The following is a 22,166-nucleotide window of genomic DNA, read 5'->3' as shown; positions in this document are numbered from 1 at the left end:
GATTGGAAGACAGAAGGGGCATTAGTGAGCCCAAAAGGCATCACCGGGTACTCAAAACGTCCCTCCGGAGTATTAAACGCCGTCTTCCATTCATCCCCGTGCTTGATGCGAATAAGATTATACGCCCCCCTGAGGTCAAGCTTGGTAAACCAACAGGCACTTTTAACTCTGGAAAATAAATCAGAAATCAGGGGTAATGGCTACTGAAATTTAACAGCGATTATGTTAAGGGAACGATAGTCAATACATGGCCTTAATGAACCATCTTTCTTGGCCACAAAAAAAAAAAAAAAGCACCTACAGGTGAAGAGGATGGTCTAATGTGACCCTTCTCCAACGACTCCATGATATAAGATCGCATAGCATCATGGTCGAGTACCGATAAGTTGAAAAGCCGACCATTGGGAAATTTACACCGGGGCACTAGCTCAATTGCACAGTCATAACTCCTATGAGGAGGCAAAGACGCAGACTTACTCTCACTAAATACATCAGAAAAATCAGCCAAACAGTCAGGAATATCATGAGACTGGGGAGAGGTGGAGAAAACAGGAGTGTCACTAAGAACACACTGCCAACCCCAACTCACCATAGACACAGATTTCCAATCCAAAACAGGATTATGAGTTTGCAACCAGGGAAAACCCAGAACAATAGTATCATGCAAATTGTGCAACACCAAAAATTTACAATTTTCTTGGTGGTCCGGGGCGACCCGCATTATCACCTGGGTCCAAAACTGGGGTTTATTCTCTGCCAAAGGAGTAGCATCATTACCCCTCAAAGGGATAGGAGTCCGCAGGGGTATCATGGTATCATGGGAAAACCACAACGTTTATCAAAGTCTAAATCCATCAGATTCAAAGCTGCTCCTGAATCTACAAAAGCCTTAGCGGAAAATGTAGACAAGGAGCAGATCAGGGTAATTGCCAAAAGGAACTTAGGTTGTACACTGCCCACAGCAAATGTGTGAGCAAAACGTTTTTCTCGTTTAGGGCAGAGAGAAATAGTATGAGAGGCGTCCCCACAAAAAAAAAAAACACAACTTATTACGCCTTCTTAACTCTTGACGTTGCGCCCTAAACAAAACCCTATCCATTGCATGGGTCCAGAAGTTTAATCGAAAGGCAGCACCACCTCTCGTGTAGTTTTACGTTCACGTAAATGTCGATCAATTTGAATGGCCAATGACATAGAGTCGTCAAGACCAGAGGGGACTTGAAATCCCACCATAACATCTTTTACGGTTTCTGCCAGACCCTTCCGAAAGAGAGCTGCTAGGGCATCATCATTCCATTTAGGACCGCCCACTTTCGGAATTTTTGACAATATAACTCTGCAGAATCCTGACCCTGATTCAATGCCAATAAGATTTTCTCAGCTTGATCAATAGCATTAGGTTCATCATACAACAACCCCAAGGCTTGAAAAATTGCATCCACATTGGCCAGAATAGGATCTCCGGGTGTCAAAGAAAAGGCCCAATCCTGGGGATCGCCACGCAGCAGGGAAATGACAATCTTAACCTGCTGCACAGAGCTCCCCAATGAGTTAGGTTTCAAGGCAAGAAAAAAATTCTAAACACTTTTTTTTTTTTTTTTTTAACAATTCTTTCCTTCTTTTGAGTACCCTAGAGTCTGCGGTTTGTATGGTGATTCTGTTATGATTGGGTCACCGAGGAGGAGAGAAAGCCCAAGCTAAGCCACAGAAAACCAGAGGTTGGTAACTAAGCAGATTGTAGATCCCTGATCCTATCCACACAACTAGCAGTAGCCGTGGAGCGTGCCTAAGATGATCCTAGATGCCTCGGCACAGCCGGAGAGCTAACTAAGCCTAAAGCAAGAAAGGGGAAATCTAAACTGCCCCAGAGCAGAACCCAAAGGAATAGATAGCCCCCAAACATATATTGTCGGTGAGACAAGATGAAAACACAAACGCAGGCAGGAAAATAGACTGAGCAAATGATGGGGTCCACACTGACTAGACAGGACAAGAAAGGAAAGACACTGTCTGCAATCATGCAAAAAACCCTGCAAAAAAGTCCAAAACGTCTGAAACAAAAAATACTGAAGTCGCACGACTTCACCCACTATATCAGCACTCTGGTATATTCTGAAAGCAGAGCAAAAACAGACCAATCTCATAAGGGACAAAAACAAACTGGCACAAGCAGTAACATATGGATGGTGATTCAGCAGAGCCCCAGCTGGAGCTGGCTGACCACACAAAACCAGATCAAATGTAAACAGAATAGCAAATGGACACAGCTGAAAATGCAGGGACTGAGCTGGAAACTAAGAAAGAAAATCACCAGCAGGGATAGAGGGAGTCGGCTGTCTTAAATCCTAGTCTGAAACTCCAGATCTCCAATCGTCATCCTCATTATCAGGTGGCAAGCCTCTGTTAATCAGATCAGCTCCATTACCTCCAGTAACCACCAGAGGGAGCCCAGAAAGAGAACTTGCAACCCCTCTGTCAATTTGACCAGCTCCACTACCTTCAGTAGTAACCAGAGGGAGGCCAGAAAGCGAATTAACAACAGAGCTGGATCCCAGTCACTAGCCAGTGGTGAAGAAGAAACACCACTGGTCTCATGCTGTCCATACATCACATGGACATTCATCTCTCTATCCACCATGTTATATAACATTTCGCCGGCAGGGTCTGGTCGGCCGCATGAGCCGCTGACAAGATTTATGTTATCCATGGGTGGCAGAAGCCAGTTCTGTTGTGATCAGCGGATTGCTACTGCAGTTCCAAACTAAAAGGACTTTTTTTTTCTTATGAGACAACTTCTTTAAAGGGAATCTGTCACCTATTTTTTCGACTATCAGCTGCCGGCACCGCCATCAGGGGCTTATCTACAGCATTCTGTAATGCTGTAGATAAGCCCCTGATGTAACCTGAAAGAGAAGAAAAACAAGTTATATTATACTCACCCAGGGGCAGTCCGGGTCCGATTTTGGTCCAATGGGTGTTGCGGTCTCGTCCACCATCTCCCATCTTCTAGCGGTGACGTCCTCTTCTTTGCTTCCCGTCGCGGCTCCGGCTCAGGCGCACTGCTCTGCCCTGTTGAGGGTAGGGCAGAGTCCTGCAGTGCGCAGGACCTCTCTGACCTTTCCCGTTGCCTGCGCACTGCAGTACCCTTCTCTGCCCTCACAGGGCAGAGCAGTGCGCCTGCGCCGGAAAGCAAAGATGAGGACGTCACCGCTAGAAGATGGGAGGCGCTGGACTGGACCGCGACACCCAGTGGACCCGAACCGGACCGCCCCTGGGTGAGTATAATATAACTCGTTTTTCTTCTCTTTCAGGTTACATCGGGGGCTTATCTACAGCATTACAGAATGCTGTAGATAAGCTCCTGATGGCGGTGCCGGCAGCTGATAGTCAAAAAAATAGGTGACAGATTCCATTTAAACGGGATATTAAACCACGACGAGATTTAAAAAAAAAAAAAAAATCTTACAATGATCTAAAATAAAATTGTCAATAAAATTCACTTTACAAATTACCTGGTGAACAAAACCGGAGGTGGACCGAGAACGTGTTGGCATTGACACAGGAGGGGACTGCTAAGATCATTACTACGTCTTTTGCTTTTTTACACCATTGTGAGCTTTTTTTTTTTTTTTATAATGATGGTGGGTTTGGACAACCCCTTTAATGATTGCAGTTCTTTGTGTAATGACTGAACATTGGTTCTTCTGTCCGTATCAGATCAGGGATCTGCATTAAAGTATAATGCAAAGAAATAATATTTGCAACAATCTGTACAATTTTACTACAGAGAAGTCTTGAATTATTCAACCTTAGAAAATCGAATATATGTTTTATTAAACAAGTCCTGAAATTCTTACATAAAAGTGATGCATTGTCAGGTAATCAGATCCCGCCATGCAGCAAAAAGTGTTTTCTCCCGTAATGACCCAAAATTGAAGATTCTCATCACTGTCACGTTAGACAAACACAATAACAGAGTCATGCCACAAATGACACATTTAAGCCCGGTCTTCAGAAGCTTCCGCCGGATGAATGCACATAGGGATTGTTACTCTCCTTAAATAAGGATTCTTCAAGCCTATCAGCAACAAAAAGATGTAATGGTGTTCTGGAGAATCCGACACAGATGTTAGTATTCCCAGCAACCCGCGTGGAGATTTACTGCAGTCCCATACCTCTGTTCAGCAAATCCTTAGGAGCCTACTAATCTAACAGCTGGCATTTCAGCCGCCGATGTATACAGAGCACACATCTCCACCACACTCCTGCATGGCATCTCAGGTGCCCGGAACAGAAGGCGACAAGGCTCAGAAAGTGGGGATCCGGTAATGTCATTGACACGTACTGGGCACCAACATTTCTGGGGCTTCTCAGAACTGGAGATGTGAGATACAGTAATGATCATTTCTGGTCAGTAATCCTACTGGATCGGCATACCCCAGCCTGAAATGGCAGAGTCCAGAGCACAACACAGCGCAATCAATGCAGAAGTCACCATCAATGACAAACCGAACATGGAAATCACTGAGAAAAACATTGTAACTTCCCATAATAGACTAATAGGCATAGGGATCACTGTTACTGATCACTGTATGCAACGACATTGGGATCACTGTTACTGATCACTGTTTGCTATGACATAGGGATGACTATTACTGATCACTGTATGGTATGACATAGGGATGCCTATCACCATGACTGATCACTGTATGAAATGACATAGGGATCACTATTACTGCTCACTGTATGCTATGACATAGGGATCACTATTACTGCTCACTGTTTGCTATGACATAGGGATCACTATTACTATTTACTGTATGCTATGACATAGGGATCACTATTACTGATCACTGTATGCTATGACATAGGGATCACTATTACTGCTCACTGTTTGCTATGACATAGGGATCACTATTACTATTTACTGTATGCTATGACATAGGGATCACTATTACTGATCACTGTATGCTATGACATAGGGATCACTATTACTGATCACTGTTTGCTATGACATAGGGATCACTATTACTATTTACTGTATGCTATGACATAGGTATGCCTATCACCATGACTGATCACTGTATGAAATGACATAGGGATCAGTATTACTGCTCACTGTTTGCAATGAATCAGAGACAGCAGCCGCAATATCCCCAGCAGTTATGGGGCTAAGCTTAGAGAATTGCAGGGACCGGCCAGTGGAGTGATGGGTCACATACAGGGCACACACCCTGGGTCCTGCCACCCAGCAGAAAGTAAACAATCAGGTTAGTTACCCCGGTAATGCCCCCTCCTGATCCTGGAGTGGTTGCTTCTCCCGGGATTCTCCACGTTGTTTTATTCCGGTCTGTGCCAGGCCTCAGTCAGATGGGTCTCCGGTGCCAGTCAGTGCCCACATGCCCAGCGTGCTCCAGCTCAGAGTCAGTATGGAGAGGCTTCACAGGCAGGCAGGGCACGAGGAGGAGTCCATTCCCTGCTCTGTCAGTCCCTGCTCTGCCCTCGGCTCCTGTTACACCTGCAGCTGATTTGCTCCCGTCGCCCGGAGAGCTGCTGCCATAGGGCTCGGTGCCCCGCTATGCCCGGCTGCCAAACTTGCTCCTATGCACTGTACGTGGATGCCGAGTGCCGGCTCCCTGGTCTGTGCACATCCCCGGCCCCGAGGAGGGAGGATCACAGGTGGAGCGCTACCATCGTCAGCCCGGTGCTATGGCGGCAGGATGCCCGGCGCCCCCATACCAGCAGCTCCTCGCTTCCCTCACACCAGCTCGCTGGATTCCCCAGGTCCTTGATCCCTTTGTTTAAAGTGACAGCGACGCAAGAGAAGCATCCGAGCCCCCAGCGCCTGCGATAGGGCCCGGGAGTGAGGAGCATCTAGCGGACAGGAGGAATGCCTGCACCTACCGAGTGCCGGCCGGCCGGGGGCTGCTCGGGGCACACAAGCCCCCCGAGGTACAGACCCCAATCCTGCTTCACTCACACACAACAACACAGAGAAAAGCTAAAACAAGGAGACTCCTCTCACCAACAAATGGCCTCATAAATATCAATATTTACACAAAGTAATAACATTACTACATCACCATCTACCTGATTTCCATAGCAGCAGCAGCACAGTATACACCGCAGAACAATACTTATATGGCGGCAACATATTCTGCAACGCTGTACACACAGTGGACCCATTGAGGAGCTTGAGGACAATTGGTCTCAGAACCTTCACCTCAGAGGTCACTTACCCACCAGGACACGACAGGAGCCAAGACGCATCCACATAAGGGCTCGCTAGACGAGCCTATAATCAGTCCCCTGCGGCGGTCACACGGTCCTATGGTAGCCATTGTGCCAGTACATATGCCCGGTTGTCCACACGACATGGAAAAAAATCACAGCGGGCACCACTTTGGCCAGATTTACAATGCAGATAAGCTCATGGAGACGGTCACCTCAGCAATTTTTGGTCACGACTGGCCCGGTTTTCAATACTGTGGTTGGTATCTGGCCTGAGGGCCCATCCACATGGAGTCCTGGGGGCTCTGCCTAGCAGCATGGGTGCTATGGCCCCAGGTCGTCCGCCCTGCTGGTGCACTGTCACTGTAACGGTGCACGGCGCCACACCTTTCAGGCTAGGGACCCACTGAGAGGTTCACCGTGATATGGCAGTGGGCAGCACGGTGGTTCAGTGGTTAGCATTGTTGCTTTGCAGCGCTGGAGTCCTGGGTTCAAATCCCACCAAGGACAACATCTGCAAGGAGTTTGTGTGGGTTTCCTCCCACATTCCAAAGACATTCTGATAGGGAATTTAGATTTGTACGGCGCTGTGGCTTAGTTGGTTAAAGCGCCTGTCTAGTAAACAGGAGATCCTGAGTTCGAATCTCAGCAGTGCCTAAGGTTTTTGATGATGACCGATGGCGATCGACATAAGAGCACACAAACACTTCTCTTATTGACAGTAGTGAACCAAGTTCAACTCCCTCATGCGCCGCTTTTCACTTTATGGATTTAGGGTGACTTCATTGTTATTTATTTTTAGATATTAGAAAAAACTTTTTGACAGTTAGAGTGATCAATGAGTGGAACAGGCTGCCACGAGAAGTGGTGAGTTCTCCTTCAATGGAAGTCTTCAAACAGAGGCTGGACAGACATCTGACTGGGATGATTTAGCGAATCCTGCTTTGAGCAGGGGGTTGGACCAGATGGCCCAGGAGGTCACTTCCAACTCTACGATTCTATGATTCATACAGTCTGGTCAGAATGTTAAACTAAGAACCTTACCTTCAGTTTGTAAATTTTTGCCTAGCGGCATTAGATCAGCGTAAGACATGTGCGGTCCATGCCTTTTTCTACAGTTATATCTTAGAGGGGTTGTTCCACAATTATATATTACATTACTTAAAGCATAGCACATTTTCAATTGGAAACGTTTAAGAAATTGGATGTATGGTTGGCGCCCCCACTCGACCGTAGCTGGCCCTTCTCACCCTATTACTCCCTGTTAATGTGAGGAGAGAAGTCATATAAAAAAATGTTATTCAATATATTATAGCTGCCTATAGGTGTATTAGTGTCCAAAAACTGGGAAGGGGAGAAGTTAGAGTCAAAGCATATGATACCAGAAGGCGATGGAAAGGTACTACTGCTATCCTAATGTCAGGTCGACAGCCTTCACCAAGATAGAAGTGTCATATCTAGAGAAATCCCTTATAGTTGTACAAATCAAGTGCCAATGCAATTTGATTAGGCAAAGCCAAAAAAACAAGACTCAAATAAGTACAGCAAAGGGGACACAATCCACCCCGGTTAAACTCCTTAGTGTTTCTCCTACCTTGCAGTGGAGGTTGGCACCATAGACTTGCATAGTTGGCGCCCCCACTCAACGGCGGCTTATTCTTCTCACCCTATTAGAGAGGAGTTATATCAAACAGTTGTTATATGCACTGTAATTTCTTATAGGTGTGTTAGTGTCAAAAAAACAGGGAAGGGGGGAAATTGGTATCAAAGCGTATGACACCAACAATTGCTATACAAAGTGCTAGTGCCATCCTCAAATACTAAACAAGTCAATGGCCATTACCAAGATAGGGAAGTGGGAAAGTCCCTTATGGGCGACCAGATAATGTACAAATAAGGTGCCAAACCAATTTGATTAGGCGAAGCCAAAAATCTTGTTCTTGCATAGTAGTTGCGCCATAATGATATCTGAATTACATCGGTAGAGAGAAAAAAATCATCTAATACGGCAAAGTTAAATGGACCCTTAATCATCGAAGCCCATAACTTGAAACCCCAATATAAACGGGCTAAATGTTATATAAATAATTTAAGTTCATATATACAGTATAGACATACAATTGATATTTCATTAAGAAACTTCGGGCTCATTATTTCACATAAGCCCAAAAGCTCATTATCAACAAAATTCAACTCGCTTCCCCTTTACACAAGGCTCATCAGGAGCGATACTTTCAGGTAATGTACCGGTATGTAAAACATAAAATTGAATGCTTAGTTTATTAGTTCAGCATTATATCTGTATATGTAGGTGCCATTTGATAAGGCCCATTCAGTTGCGCATGCCAGGATATATAAAGGAACATAGACACACATGTGGCATGCAGACTACCATAGTGACACCTCCTCTCTGCAATTGAATGGACCTTATCAGGGTGGATTATTCTTGCATTATTGATCCCTTTAATTAATCCTATTTTTCACTTTATGTCATTGTGGGCACAAGTTACCCTGCACGGTTGGTGAAGATACATATTAGCCACTGGGCTAAATCATACCAACTGGTATTGTTATACTCTACTCTTTATACACTTGTGTCCTATTGTAGCTCACCAAGATACATAGTTTTTCTATATACATATGTGACCTAACATCCAACAATGTTGATTCCACACTTCTAATCTGTACCACTTACATATGCTAGCACGGTAGTATATACTGATATCTCCTATAGAATCATAAAATAATAGAATGGTAGAGTTGTAAGGGACCTCCAGGGTCATCGTGTCCAACCCCCTGCTCAATGCAGGATTCACTGAACTATTTCAGACAGAGATGTCTGTCCAGCCTCTGTCTGAAGACTTCCATTAGAGGAGAACTCACCACCTCTTGTGGCAGCCTGTTCCACTCATTGATCACCCTCACTGTCAAAAAGTTTATTCTACTATGTAATCTGTATCTTCTCCCTTTCAGTTTCATTCCATTGCTTCTCATGTTTCCATGTTCAAATGAGAATAATAATCATCCCTTCAAATATTTGTAGACAGCTATTAAGTCCCCTCTAAGCCTTCTTGTTTGCAATCTAAACATTCCCAGATTCTTCAACCGTGCCTCGTAGGACAAACTTTGCAGTCCGATCACCATCCTGGTAGCTCTTCTCTGAACTTGCTCCAGTTTTTCAATATCTTTTTAAAATGTGGTGCCCAGAACTGGATACAGTATTCCAGATGAGGCCTGACCAAGGAGGAGGAGAGGGAGATAATTACTTCACATGATCTAGACTCTATGCATCTCTTAATACATCCCAGAACTGTGTTTGCCTTTTTTGCTGCTGCATCACACTGTTGATTAATGTGCAGTCTGTAATCTATTATTATTTCCAAGTCTTGCTTAGTTCTATTCCTCCCATTCTGTAGATATTTTTCCTGCCAGATGTAGAATCTTGCATTTTTCCCTGTTAAATACCATTCTATTAGTCGCTGCCCATTGTTCAAGCTTATCTAGATCCTTCTGAATCCTTTCTCTGTCTTCTCTCATGTTAGCTATCCTTCCTAGCTTTGCATCGTATTCAAATTTGATTAGTTAACCTTCAGTTCCCTTATCTAGATCATTTATAAAATTGTTGAACAACACTGGGGCCAGGACAGAGCCTTGTAGTACCCCACTTGTAACACTCTTTCAATTGGATGTGCAAGCATTTATTACCACTCATTTAGTATGCCAATCCCATACTTGGTCTTTGGATAGTATGAAATACTTTATCAAATGCTTTGCTGAGGTCGAGATATACTATATCTACTGCATTTCCCTGATCCACCCAGTTAGTGATTCCATCATAGAAGGAATATATCCGTTTACTGACAGGATAGCACACACAGCCCTTCTTACCACCAACAGCTTCACTATATTAGCACTCAGTGAGCGCCAGTGTGTGCCCACCACACCCATATTTAAAAAAACAAAACAAAAAAAAAACAACATGCATCTAATAATAATAATAATAAAAGTAATAATAATAATAATAATAATAATAATAATAATAACAACAATAATAAATCAGCTTGAGTTCTGCTGTTCAGTCAAGGTGCTAATAATTCCTTTCACCCTTGGGGATCCTTTGCATAAAATATTAGTAAGATAAGCAGGGTTGTGGCTGGAATCTAAATCAACCACATATTTTGTTCACTTCCATAAAGCCTCCAACATGCAGTTTCTCTGAACAATCAGGGATTACCCTCCTCCACCCAACTCAAAGCAGCTGTAGGCTAATTTTGTTGTTAAAGAAGATGGTAACTTCTAAAAAACAGCTTTAAAGAAAATCTTTCAGAATTTCACAACCCAAATTATCTACAGGTGCTTCTCACAAAATTAGAATATCATCAAAAAGTTAATTATTTCAATTCTTCAGTACAAAAAGTGACTCTCATATATTCTATAGAGTCATTACAAAGAGAGTGATCTATTTCAAGTGTTTATTTTTGTTAATGTTGATGATTATGGCTTACAGCCAATGAAAACCCAAAAGTCATTATCTCAGTAAATTAGAATACTTTATAACACCAGCTTGAAAAATGATTTTAAAACCCGAAATGTTGGCCTACTGAAATGTATATTCAGTAAATGCACTCAATACTTGGTCGGGGCTCATTTTGCATCAGTTACTGCATCAATGCGGCATGGCATGGGGGCGATCAGTCTGTGGCACTGCTAAGGCCTGTTTTACATTTCCGTTTGTTGCCAGTCAAAATCCGCTGTTTTGCAAAAAAACGGATCTCCCATTTTTTTTGGCGGATCCGGGTTTTTTTCCCATTGACTTGCATTAGCGGCGGATTTTGACGGATGGTCATCCGTTGGATCCGTTTTTTGACGGATCCGCCATAATTTTGGCGTCCGCTGACTTGAGTTGACGGACAATGAAACGTTTTTTGGCTGCGTCAAAATAGCGGATAGCAATGGATCCGCCGCTATCCGCCATTCGTTATAATGGTCACCTATGGGAGGCGGATCCGTTGCCAACTGTTTTTTCACGGAATCCGGCAACGGATCCGCTTTTTGACACTGAGCATGCCCGTAAGAACTTTCTTGCCAGAAATTTAACCCCAAACTCCGTTCTGGCGGCGGAAAATCTCTCTCTGTCTCCTTTTTCCAGAGTCATTTCCCTTTAAATTTCATCACCTTGCCTCCAAAAACAGATCCGTCAAAAAACGGATCCTGTGACATCCGTTTGTGGCAAAACGGAAACGGATCCGTTCTTTCACACTCTGGCGGATTTGGACTGACGTAAAAAAACTGAAGTGTGAAACAGGCCTAAGGTGTTATGGAAGACCAGGTTGCTTTTATAGCAGCATTCAGCTCGTCTGCATCGTTGGGTCTGGTGTCTCTCATCTTCCTCTTGAGAATACCCCATAGATTCTCTATGGGGTTAAGGTCAGGCGAGTTTGCTGGCCAATGAAGCACAGTGATACTGTTGTTTTTAAACCAGGTATTGGTACTTTTGGCAGAGTGGACAGGTGCCAAGTCCTGCTGGAGAATGAAATTTACATTTCCAAAAAGCTTGTCGGCAGAGGGAAGCATGAAGTGCTCTAAAATTTCCTGGTAGACGGTTGCACTGACTTTGGTCTTGATAAAGCACAGTGGACCTACACCAGCAGATGACATGGCTCCCCAAACCATCACTGATTGTGGTAGCTTCACACTAGACCTCAAGCAGCTTGGATTGTGTGCCTCTCCACTGTTCCTCCAGACTCTGGGACCTTGATTTCCAAATGAAATGCAAAATTTACTTTCATCTGAAAACAACATCTTGGACCACTGAGCAACAGTCCGGTTCTTTTCTCCTTGGCCCAGGTAAGACGCTTCTGGCGTTGTCTATTGCCCATGATTGGCTTGACACAATGAATGTGACACTTGTAGCCCATATCCTGGATACGTCTGTGTGTGGTGGCTCTTGAAAAAATAAAATGACTCCAGCAGCAGTCCACTCCTTGTGAATCTCCCCAACATTTTTGAATGGCTTTTTCTTAACAATCCTTTCAAGGTTGTCATTATCCCGGAGGCTTGTGCAAATTTTTCTGCCACACTTTTTACTTCCACTCCACTTTCCATTAATATGCTTGGATACAGCACTCTGTGAACAGCCAGCTTCTTTAGCAATGCACTTTTGTGGCTTACCCTCCTTGTGGAGTGTGTCAATGACTGCCTTCTGGACATCTGTCAAGTCATCAGTCTTCCCCATGATTGTGGAGCTTACTAAAACAGACTATGGGACCTTTTCAAACACTTAGGAAGCCTTTGTAGGTTTTTTTTGTTAATTATTCTAATTTACTGAGATAATGACTTTTGGGTTTTCATTGGCTGTATGCCATAATCATCATCATTAACAGAAATAAACACTTGAAATAGATCACTCTGTAATGACTCTATATAATATATGAGATTCACTTTTTGTATTGAATAATTGAAATAAATTAACTTTTTGATGATATTCTAATTTTGTGATATGCACCTGTATATGTGCATGTAACTCTTTCAAAAAGAAGTCCAGAAACACCTTCAAGTCACGTTCACACATTCAGTTTTTCACATCAGTATTTGTAAACCAAAATTAGGAAAGAAACAATCAGAGGAAAAGTATAGAAACACGTCACCATTTCTGCATTTTTCACCCACTCCTGGTTTTGGCTTACAAATACTGATGGAAAATAGTGACCAAATACTGATCGTGTGAATGTGACCTTAGAACTGGAGTGACAGAGGCTTCAGATCTACAAATGACCCTTCAGCCTCATTTGCATATAAATTCAAGCGCTGATTTCCTAGCAATGGAGGAACAGACTGGCCATGTAAAGGTAGCAGTGGACTTGTCTTTGAAAGAGTAACATGAACATATAAATAATTTGGGATGTGAAATCCTGCTGATGGATTTATCAGCGTCTGAGACCTGGAGACGATCTATCATAGCTAGGGTCACAAAATGCTGATAATTGAGTTCTAAGACTCAAAAATAGCTCACTTGACTAGGTATTCCTCTGTGTTTTTGTCTGGTTCCATTTTGTTTGTCTGACAGTGCCGTGCTCCTTAGTGCTTAAACAGTTCCTTGCGCTGAAGGTGTTTTAGCACTAAATATAACAAAGTGTGACAAGAGTCTCCAGTAACTCATCTCAGTGTACGCCGAGTAAAATTGGCCTCTAATGAAAGATCACAGGGAATAGGCTGCAGAGGAAGCCTCCATGGGAAGCAGACAGCAGGAGCTACTCTATAATGAGTCAAACTAGGTGACCCCCTCAGGCGGCAGCTATACGAGGCCGCACATTTCACAGAACAATACAGAAATGTTGCTGTATTATTTGGATTAACACATCGTCTCTTGACTATAGCTATATATTGTATAATGAACAGTGACAATATTTGTGCCTCATTGTAAATAACTGGACTAGAACAGATAAAAACAAATTTATGTCATTTTCAGAGGATGTAATCAATTCTGAAAACAGAAGGAGGAGAGCCTACAGGGACTTGGGCTAATTGGCAAATGAAAAATTATGTAGCTGAGAGATCCATTTTACTTTGACTCTTTAAGCACCAATCCTGACACTGTAGTCAAGAGGGATCAGAGCTTAGAAAAATACAATAAAATGTTCTACATTTGTTCTATACAGCAATACCCTAATATATTACTATTAACCCAATTGCCCCCCATTGACGTAGCCACAGTGGGTGCAGGGATTGCAGTAGAAATGGAGCACTGGAGCCTTTCACATCTATCGGAGGAGCAATACTATTAAAAACCCATGATAGTTGGTGGCCCTCTTAGAAATTTTACATTGGGTTCTACAAACTTGAAGTTATGCCACTGTTGCCCACCTTAGCAACCTGAATGAATGTAGAAAGTGAAGGATACCATGAGGAGAAGAAAATTCGCTGCTGATGGCTGGACCTTTCTTTAGCAGACTAAAGGCTGATCTTTACAGCAGTCTATAGTCCGCAAATAGGATGCAGGCTACAGATTGTTGTAAAGATTGTATGCGCGACCCCACCTCCTTGACAGGTGACTGACGCGCTGGCATGCCTGAGCTTTCTCTATGATGGTTGGTGATCACGCCAGGTCACCCAGCAAAGTGAATAGATGAGGGAGGTGGGGACATGCTAACCGACTTGTTGAAATGGTGAACTGAGCTTCTTGGCCACACCAAGGCTGCACCCAGCACCCTAATTAGAATATCTGATTAAACTTCAGCTTCTACGAAATGTAGGCAGCAATTAGAACACTAAGGCCTCAATTAATTAGGACTGGTCTTAAGGCCCCGTCTCACATAGCGAGATCGCTAGCGAGATCGCTAATGCGTCACCGATTTTGTGACGCAACGGCGATCTCGCCTGCGATCTCGCTACATGTGACACACAGCGGCAACCGCCCCCCCCCGCTGGATATCGCTGATCGTGCAGGAATGTCCTGGGCCATTTTTTCGTCATCAGCGTCCCGCTGGCCAGCACGCATCGCTGTGTTTGATTGCTGGATTGTTGCTGCATCGCTGAAGAGATCTGCCTGTTTGATATCTTACTAGCAACCATTTAGCGATGCACCAGCGATCCCTACCAGGTCGTATCGTTGTCGGGATCGCTGGTGCGTCGGTAAATGAAACGGGACCCTTACTGAGGGGGAATGCAGGAATAAGAGGAGCTAAATTCATTAAGAGGCCCACGCCTCACCAGAAATGTTACTTTAGTCACTGCCTGGAGTATGAAATGTCGCCACTATTGATGAATTTGATGGGCAGAAATGGACATACCCTACCCTGGGGCTCCTCACCAGCTACACCCATTTTGACGAAGCTCCCCAAAACTTACGTGGAAATGCCAAAAGTCACAAAGTTTATTGCGCCACCATGCAAATTCTGTGTCTTTTCAAAGTGTTTTACGCCAGTTTTCTGGTGTAAGAACTTGAATCGGCACCTAGAGGAGACGTTTTTCTGGAAATTATACCTTGTGCTTGTAAGGTTCTAGATGGAACGCGGGATGCAGTGACGGGACGCAGGCAGCGCAAGGGTTAACAGGTTTATTTACAGGGGAATGCTCCACGCAGGGAGGTAAAGGGTTATAAACAGGGGAGACAAACAGTACATACAAAGACAAAGGATGACTTGAGGTGAAGAACAACGATTCAAGTATCGGCAGTTTGTTAGGACCAGGAATAAGTAAGTTCCTGAACGGCAGCACCTGCTATGAACTCAATGGCACCGGCAACGGCCGACGCAGTGTCCTTAATAATGGGTTCCAGCACACAACAATACCCAGTCTTCTGGTGACAGTGGTCGGTCTCCGGTAGCTTCCACTGCCCCTAGTCTATATAATGTGGTGGCTAAACAACAGTGAGGGCCACAATCCTGTATGATCCAAAAGTGGCTCTGCAAGTATACCGTGGTCAACTCAAGTGTCTGGGGCCGAGATTTACTAGCATAGTCAGGGTATAGGTTACGGTGTTGCTCCTGTGGCGCCCCTGAGGGTTCAGTCACCACAGAGGTACGGCACCTCCTCCTGAGGTGTGGTAGCCCACTATCCAGGTAAGGTGGAGACACCTGACCACACTCCAACACTCACATCCCACACGCACACCAGTAGTGTAGCAGAGCAACCTTTGTGGCTCCCTGCTTGGAACACGAAGAGTGCTGGGAGGTGGGTGGAGCTTAGACTGCACAAGAGAGCGGGAGAATATTAGGAAAGGGTCAGTCTGTGAGAGAAGATCCCCTGAGAGGGATGGAGTGAAGGAAGTGCTGCAGCAGACTCCTGTGACCTGGAGCTGCTGGCACAGGAAAGAAAGCCTGATTCTTCAGAAGGAAGATAGTTTAGCGCCTGTCACCACCTGCCCGCTGCTGCCGCCGCTGGGCGCTGCCTGCCAGGAGGAGTTACCAGAGGACCTGGGAGCTGAATGTGAGGCAGAGACCTGGCGCGGCCGCGCAGGTCCCACCGGAGGCCTCAGCAGACCCTGAACCAGCACCACCTCCAGTCGCCGCCCGCTGACCAGGCAGCTCCAGAAACCACCGCTGCCACCGGCTGCCATCCAGTGCCCGCACTGGAGTCGGAACACCGTCAGGAAACGTCAGGTATGACCGTCGCCCCTGCAATCGGGTTGACCCCTGAGTTTCCGTCCACCGCGTGCAACAGGCCAGTACTCCTCATGGAGTAAATGGAGGAGTTGTGTTCTCAATTCCATGACGCTAAGCTGATCGCAATGGAGAACTGGAAGAAGTCCCTGCTGAAAAGAGCAAAGCTGGAGCAGACGCGTCCCATCCAATGGCTTCTGAACTCAGCGGAGGAGCCTGAGCAGCTGATGGGTGTTACCATGCATCACGGATTTCCCCTACCAGAGATTCATTATCCTCGCATTTCATCATGCAAGCGACAAAACCACTAAGTACATTTCTAACTGAACTGTTACCCAGGAGGGTATGGGCACCGTTGTACCCTCATTTTCTGTGTTTCCCCAGTTCGCCCAGTTGGCACCCATTTTATTGAACTGAGCGATCATGAACTTGGAGTGATACACAAACTTTGCTTGTAAATAGTTTGCGCCTCTTAAGGTGCTCTCACTTGGTTTTACATGAACAGTCTTCAACAAGGACTACATCAGACCCGAGTTCTTCTTCAGCTACAGAGACACTGCAAGAAATCCCGGCTGGGAGCGGTGACCAGCCTTTGCAATAATTACTGTTGTCTTACTGTGAAGTATTTTATAATGTGCTTTTTGAAAATGTTGGTAGCAATGTTTAGCTGCAGTATTAGGAGTGAATGTTTTGCAGAATTTAGCCTCGTAGTAATGCTTAATAAAAAAAAAAAGTGAAGTTTTGAATAAAAATTTGAATCCATGTGACGAACCAGGAGTCAGCGGTTGTCACCTATGGGTCTAGAAGAAACAGCATAATGTGAAAATGTGAATGATAAAGGAAAATATGTTGAAGCAGGGATTGTAGGCCCTGAACTGGCAGTGAACTTATTGCCAATAGCACTTTAAAATAGGTAGAATGTTAAATTATAGGTAGTCTGTTAACTTGTTCTGCAACGTTCAAGAGTCAGTGCCTCCCATATTGGGAAGTTTAGTTTAAAAATTGTTTACCTGTTAAAATGCATTTTAAAAATTTTGTATGTTCCTTATGTAACATCCTTTGTTTCACTTGCATCCCACGGACGTGCTGTGTTTGACGGGGGGTATGTGGCGCCCCTGAGGGTTCAGTCGCCACAGAGGTACTGCACCTCCTCCTGAGGTTTGGTACCCCACTATCCAGGTAAGGTGGAGACACCTGACCACACTCCAACACTCACATCCCACACGCACACCAGTAGTGTAGCAGAGCAACCTTTGTGGCTCCCTGCTTGAAACACAAAGAGTGCTGGGAGGTGGGTGGAGCTTAGACTGCACAAGAGAGCGGGAGAATATTAGGAAAGGGTCAGTCTGTGAGAGAAGATCCCCTGAGAGGGATGGAGTGAAGGAAGTGCTGCAGCAGACTCCTGTGACCAGGAGCTGCTGGCACAGGAAAGAGCCATAGAAAGCCTGATTCTTCAGAAGGACGATAGTTTAGTATAGAACGTAAAGAGAAGAAGAGAACTAAGGACTAGGGTCAGAGCAGAGCCCTTCCTCAAGTTTGAAGCACATGGCCGGGGTCCGGTCCCCAAGGTTGTATGGATACTGATGTTCCTGCAGCAGAAAACGGAGGAATAGAAGTCGTCACCACTTTATTCCCATCTAAGACTTGGGGGCACAACAGCAACGTGGATGAGCCGGGACATGATAGCAAGGAGTCCCCAAAGCAGGCTACAGCTGTCTGCCGTACAAGGAGAGTTCTAAGTGACATCAAGAAGGAGGAACTTGAGTTTAATACGCAAGTACAAGTACTTCAGATTAGGCGCTAGTGTGGAGGCGTTCAGAGAAGGCACATGTTGGAGGAGTGCTGGAAAGGTGTACTTTACCTTGCCTGGGAGTTGGCTGAGCCCCTGACCTGGAGGACACTGCACTGAAGCGGGCATCTGTGTGCACAAGACTGTGAGTAAAGCCTTGGAACTACATGCCCTTGTGTCCTCCACTTATTCTTGTGCCTTACACCCGGCTCTGCTACATCTATTTCTTTACACCATCTCCCCACTTGCCAACCTCATCTACACTGCCCTGGGGACTACAGCTCCACCTGTGGGGAGCTTCAACATCATTGCTGCACCACATCATCTGTCCCAGAGAAGCAACCCTGCAGTGCTGGTCAAACTGACCAGAAACCACAGGTGGCGTCACGAATCATCACAACAACTTTATCCCCATCACTCTACCCCTTTTACATTGACCACCTGAGGCCACGGACCGGGTCACTGCCACTGTGACATCTACCATTGAAGTCAACGGGCCCGGCACCGAGTACCCCACGGCCTCTGGGGGCGAGTCACTCCCGGTCTCTTTCAGGCAGCACATGCACGGTACTCACGATCCTGAAGCATCTGGCACCTGGCTTTATGTCAGTCACCGGGCACACACTGCCCATTTCTCTCTCTCTGGTCCCCGCAGTTAGCAGAGGGCGACAGCGCTCGCTGGTCTGTGTGGGGCTGGTGCTCCCTGGACGGAGCACTCCTCTCTCTCGCTGATGCAACACCCGGCTCGGCTCCACTCTGTGTGCACGGTTTTGCACGGATCTGCTCTGCTAAAAGCAACCCATTATTTCCTGCTTTATTTAAAAATATTACAAGTACTGTATTTTAAAGCAATGAATGACCTTAAAGGGGTTGTCCTCGTTTTCAATGCTTTTTTCTTCTTAATTACCATATATACTCGTATATTAGCTGACTTTTTCAGCACATTTTTTGTGCTGAAAACACCCCTCTTGGCTTATACACGAGTCAGTTGTCCCAGAAATACGGCGGGGGAGGGGGAGCGGCGGAACCAGCGGCTGTGGCTAAAACCTGTGCTGCTGCTAAAGAGAAATGAATACAGTGACAGCCACAGCTGTCAGCTTCCAACACACATCCTACTTACCTTCTCTGCGTGCCCTTGCTGCATCTCGTTAGTTTCGACGCCAACAGCTCCTCAGACAGAGCGATCACATGGCCCCACTCATTATGGTAATGAATATGCATGTCTCTCCACTCCTATAGGCGTAGCGTGAATATTCATTACCTTAATGAGCGGGCCTACGCGATCGCTCGGCCGGAAGAGCTGCTGGCGCTGGAACTCGATGCAGTGAGGGCGAGCAGGTAAGTTAAGTAATATTTATTTTTTTATAGGAACCATGCATTTAAGGATAGGGGAAAAGGAGCCATGCATACAAGGACAGGGACCGCGGAGCCATGTGTACAAGGAGTGACAGGGGAGCCGTGCATACAATGACATGGACAGGGGAGCCATGCATACCAGAATAGGGATGAGGGGACAATGCATACCCGTGTATGGGTACCGTTACACCTAGCGATGCACCAGCGATCCCGACCAGCGATATGACGCGGTCAGGATCTCTGGTGCATCGCTAGGTGGTCGCTTGTGAGCTGCCACACAAGCAGATCTCACCAGCGACATCGCTGGGGGCGGGGATCGCTACTTACCTGTCAGACGCGGCGATCCTGCGTCCTCCCGCCCGGCTCCACTCGTCGCTCATCGGCGCCACAGGAAGCGCCGCAGGAAGTGGCCGACGAGGAATGGTCCAGGAGCTTCTCGCGCGATCAGCGATAACCAGCGGGGGAGCCGGTCGGAGGTAAGTATCACATGCAGCGATATCGCTAGCAATATCGCTGCAACGTCACAAAATCGGTGACTTTACAGCGATATTGCTAGCGATATCGCAGTGTTTAACAGGGGCTTTAGGAGGAAGACCGGGCTGCGGTACCTGTACTGAACCGGGTCCGGAACTGTTGAGGCTGCCTCGCTTGTTGCCTGAGGGAAAGAATGAGGAGCCAAACCAACCTCATGACCTGGTTAGGAGGTGCAAGATAAAAGCTAAAGCGCACACAGCAGCCAGCAGTTTGGCGCGAACTAGCAGCAGTGCCCAGCCGCTTGAGCAGCGTGCTCCGTCCCCTGGGTACCAGCGCCGTGACAGGCTGCGCTGGTTGGTCCCCGTCTTCAGCGGGACCACTGAAGAGAGGTATCATGCGCTCAGTGACGGAGACTACCGTGCACGAGTAGACGAGAGAAGGCCGAGTATCGGGTGGAATCTTGCAGCCTTCCCTGCCAGTGACTTTGCTCCCATTCCCGTTGGACACTGGGAGCGCCACGACCTTGTTTGCTCCGGCCACACGTGTTTATGGACTAGGGGCTCAGCAGAAGGTCCCGGTGACAGTCCGCTGCTGCCAGAAGACGGACCATCGTTTAAAGGACCTCATCTGAGGACATCTCCCCGGAAGCCGCCGTTGCTACAACCCCTGCGGGACCACCTACTGAGGAGGAGCATAAAGGACACGATAAGTTCCTTAAAGGGAATCTGTTACCCCATTTTCGGCCTATGAGCTGCGGCCACAGCCATCAGGGGCTTATCCACAGCATTCTGTAATGCTGTAGATAAACCATCGATGTAACCTGAAAGATAAGAAAAACAAGTTAGATTATACTCACCGGGGGGTGGGGGCGGGTGCAGTGGGTGTGTGATCCGGTCCGGCGCCTCCCATCTTCTAGCAATGACGTCCTCTTTCTTACTTCTGCCTTGGCTCCTGCACATGCGTACTTTATGTTCCCTATTGAGGGTAGAGTAAAGTACAGCAGTGCGCAGGCGCCGGGAAAGGTTAGAGAGGTCCAGCACCTGCACACTGCAGTACTTTACTCTGCCCTCAACAGGGCAGATAAAGTACGCCTGCGCAGGAGCCACGGCAGAAGTAAGGAGAAGGACGTCATCGCTAGTAGATGGAAGGCATTACAGAATGCTGCAGATAAGCCCCTGATGGTGGTGGCCGCATCTTATAGGCCAAAAATGGGGTGACAGATTCCCTTTAACTGGACTGCTATTGTTTTACTTTCATTTTTCTTATTAACCATTCTTTAACCATTTATCTCCAAGTGAGGAGTGAATACACTGTTCTTTTAAATTGTTCCATTTGGTTAACCCTTGCTCTGCCTTCTGTCACTGCATCCTGCAACCTGCTTACATCCAGCTTATACTCGAGTCAATAAGCTTACCCAGTTTTTCATGCCAAAATTAAGTGCTTCGGTTTATACTCGGGTCGGCTTATACTTGAGTAATTGCGGTGTATGCATGCAATTGCGGCTAAACATCATTTTTGTACTTGGATTTCATTAAAAATTTTGCACCATTTTTCTCCTTTAACGCCTTTATTACACTGTCTATTGCTGGCTGTAGAATGAGATAATGGGGTTGGCACATTATCATTATTTTATCAGATGTGTTGAGGACATGACTTTGTGGCACTGACTATTATACAGTCAAGGAGGGGGACGTCGCGAAACGCGTGTCGGAGGCCCCACTGCTGGACTCCTTCCTCTTCCCCTCCCTGGTGAGTTGTTACCTACTTGATCCTCTGTCTTTACCAGCACTTTGACCTTCACTGGTAGTGTGTATGGGCACTGGTATTATCGGTCACCGCTTCCATGATCATTTACTCTATATCTGCTGGGGTGGTAGTTTGATCTGTGACATGATCCGAGGGTCATGACACATACCCACTTGGTTTTCCATCCCCTACTTCCACCAGCATTTTGATTTTCGCTGTTAGCGTGTATTGGCACAGGCATTATCAGTCACCGCTACCTTGATTATGTATTTCATATCTGCTGGGGTGGTACGTTGATCTATTATATGATCTGAGGCTCTTGATACATACTCACCTGGTTTTCCATCTGGGGGGATTGGGTCGGTACATGGGATCTATTGTCCTAATTGTCCATGAGCACATCTTCTGTTATCCATTTTATATTGTTGTTATCTATTTAATAAAAATTTACATTTTTCTATATGGAATTT

The 22,166-nt window shown here is 45.9% G+C and overlaps 1 protein-coding gene and 1 non-coding gene across 3 annotated transcripts in view; one reads left to right on the top strand and one right to left on the bottom strand.

The window, feature by feature from the left end:
• MAN2A2 (mannosidase alpha class 2A member 2) overlaps nt 1–5,841 on the bottom strand; it is a 243,957-nt gene extending 238,116 nt beyond the window's left edge. The window contains exon 1 of one of the 2 annotated variants that reach the window (XM_073568628.1): nt 5,280–5,841. The gene's annotated coding sequence lies outside the window, so the exon portion shown is untranslated. The remainder of the gene's footprint in view (nt 1–5,279) is intronic. The other variant, XM_073568627.1, reaches the window with a different exon arrangement.
• A 973-nt stretch (nt 5,842–6,814) lies between these two features.
• On the top strand, nt 6,815–6,888 carry TRNAT-AGU (transfer RNA threonine (anticodon AGU)). Its single transcript has one exon. It is a non-coding gene; the product is annotated as a tRNA-Thr (tRNA).
• The last annotated feature ends 15,278 nt before the right edge of the window (nt 6,889–22,166 follow it).

The sequence above is a fragment of the Dendrobates tinctorius genome, unplaced genomic scaffold (assembly GCF_039654945.1).
Source record: "Dendrobates tinctorius isolate UK_male_01 unplaced genomic scaffold, ASM3965494v1 ptg000022l, whole genome shotgun sequence".
Lineage (NCBI taxonomy): Eukaryota > Metazoa > Chordata > Amphibia > Anura > Dendrobatidae > Dendrobates > Dendrobates tinctorius.
This window is presented reverse-complemented; position numbering and strand designations above follow the sequence as displayed.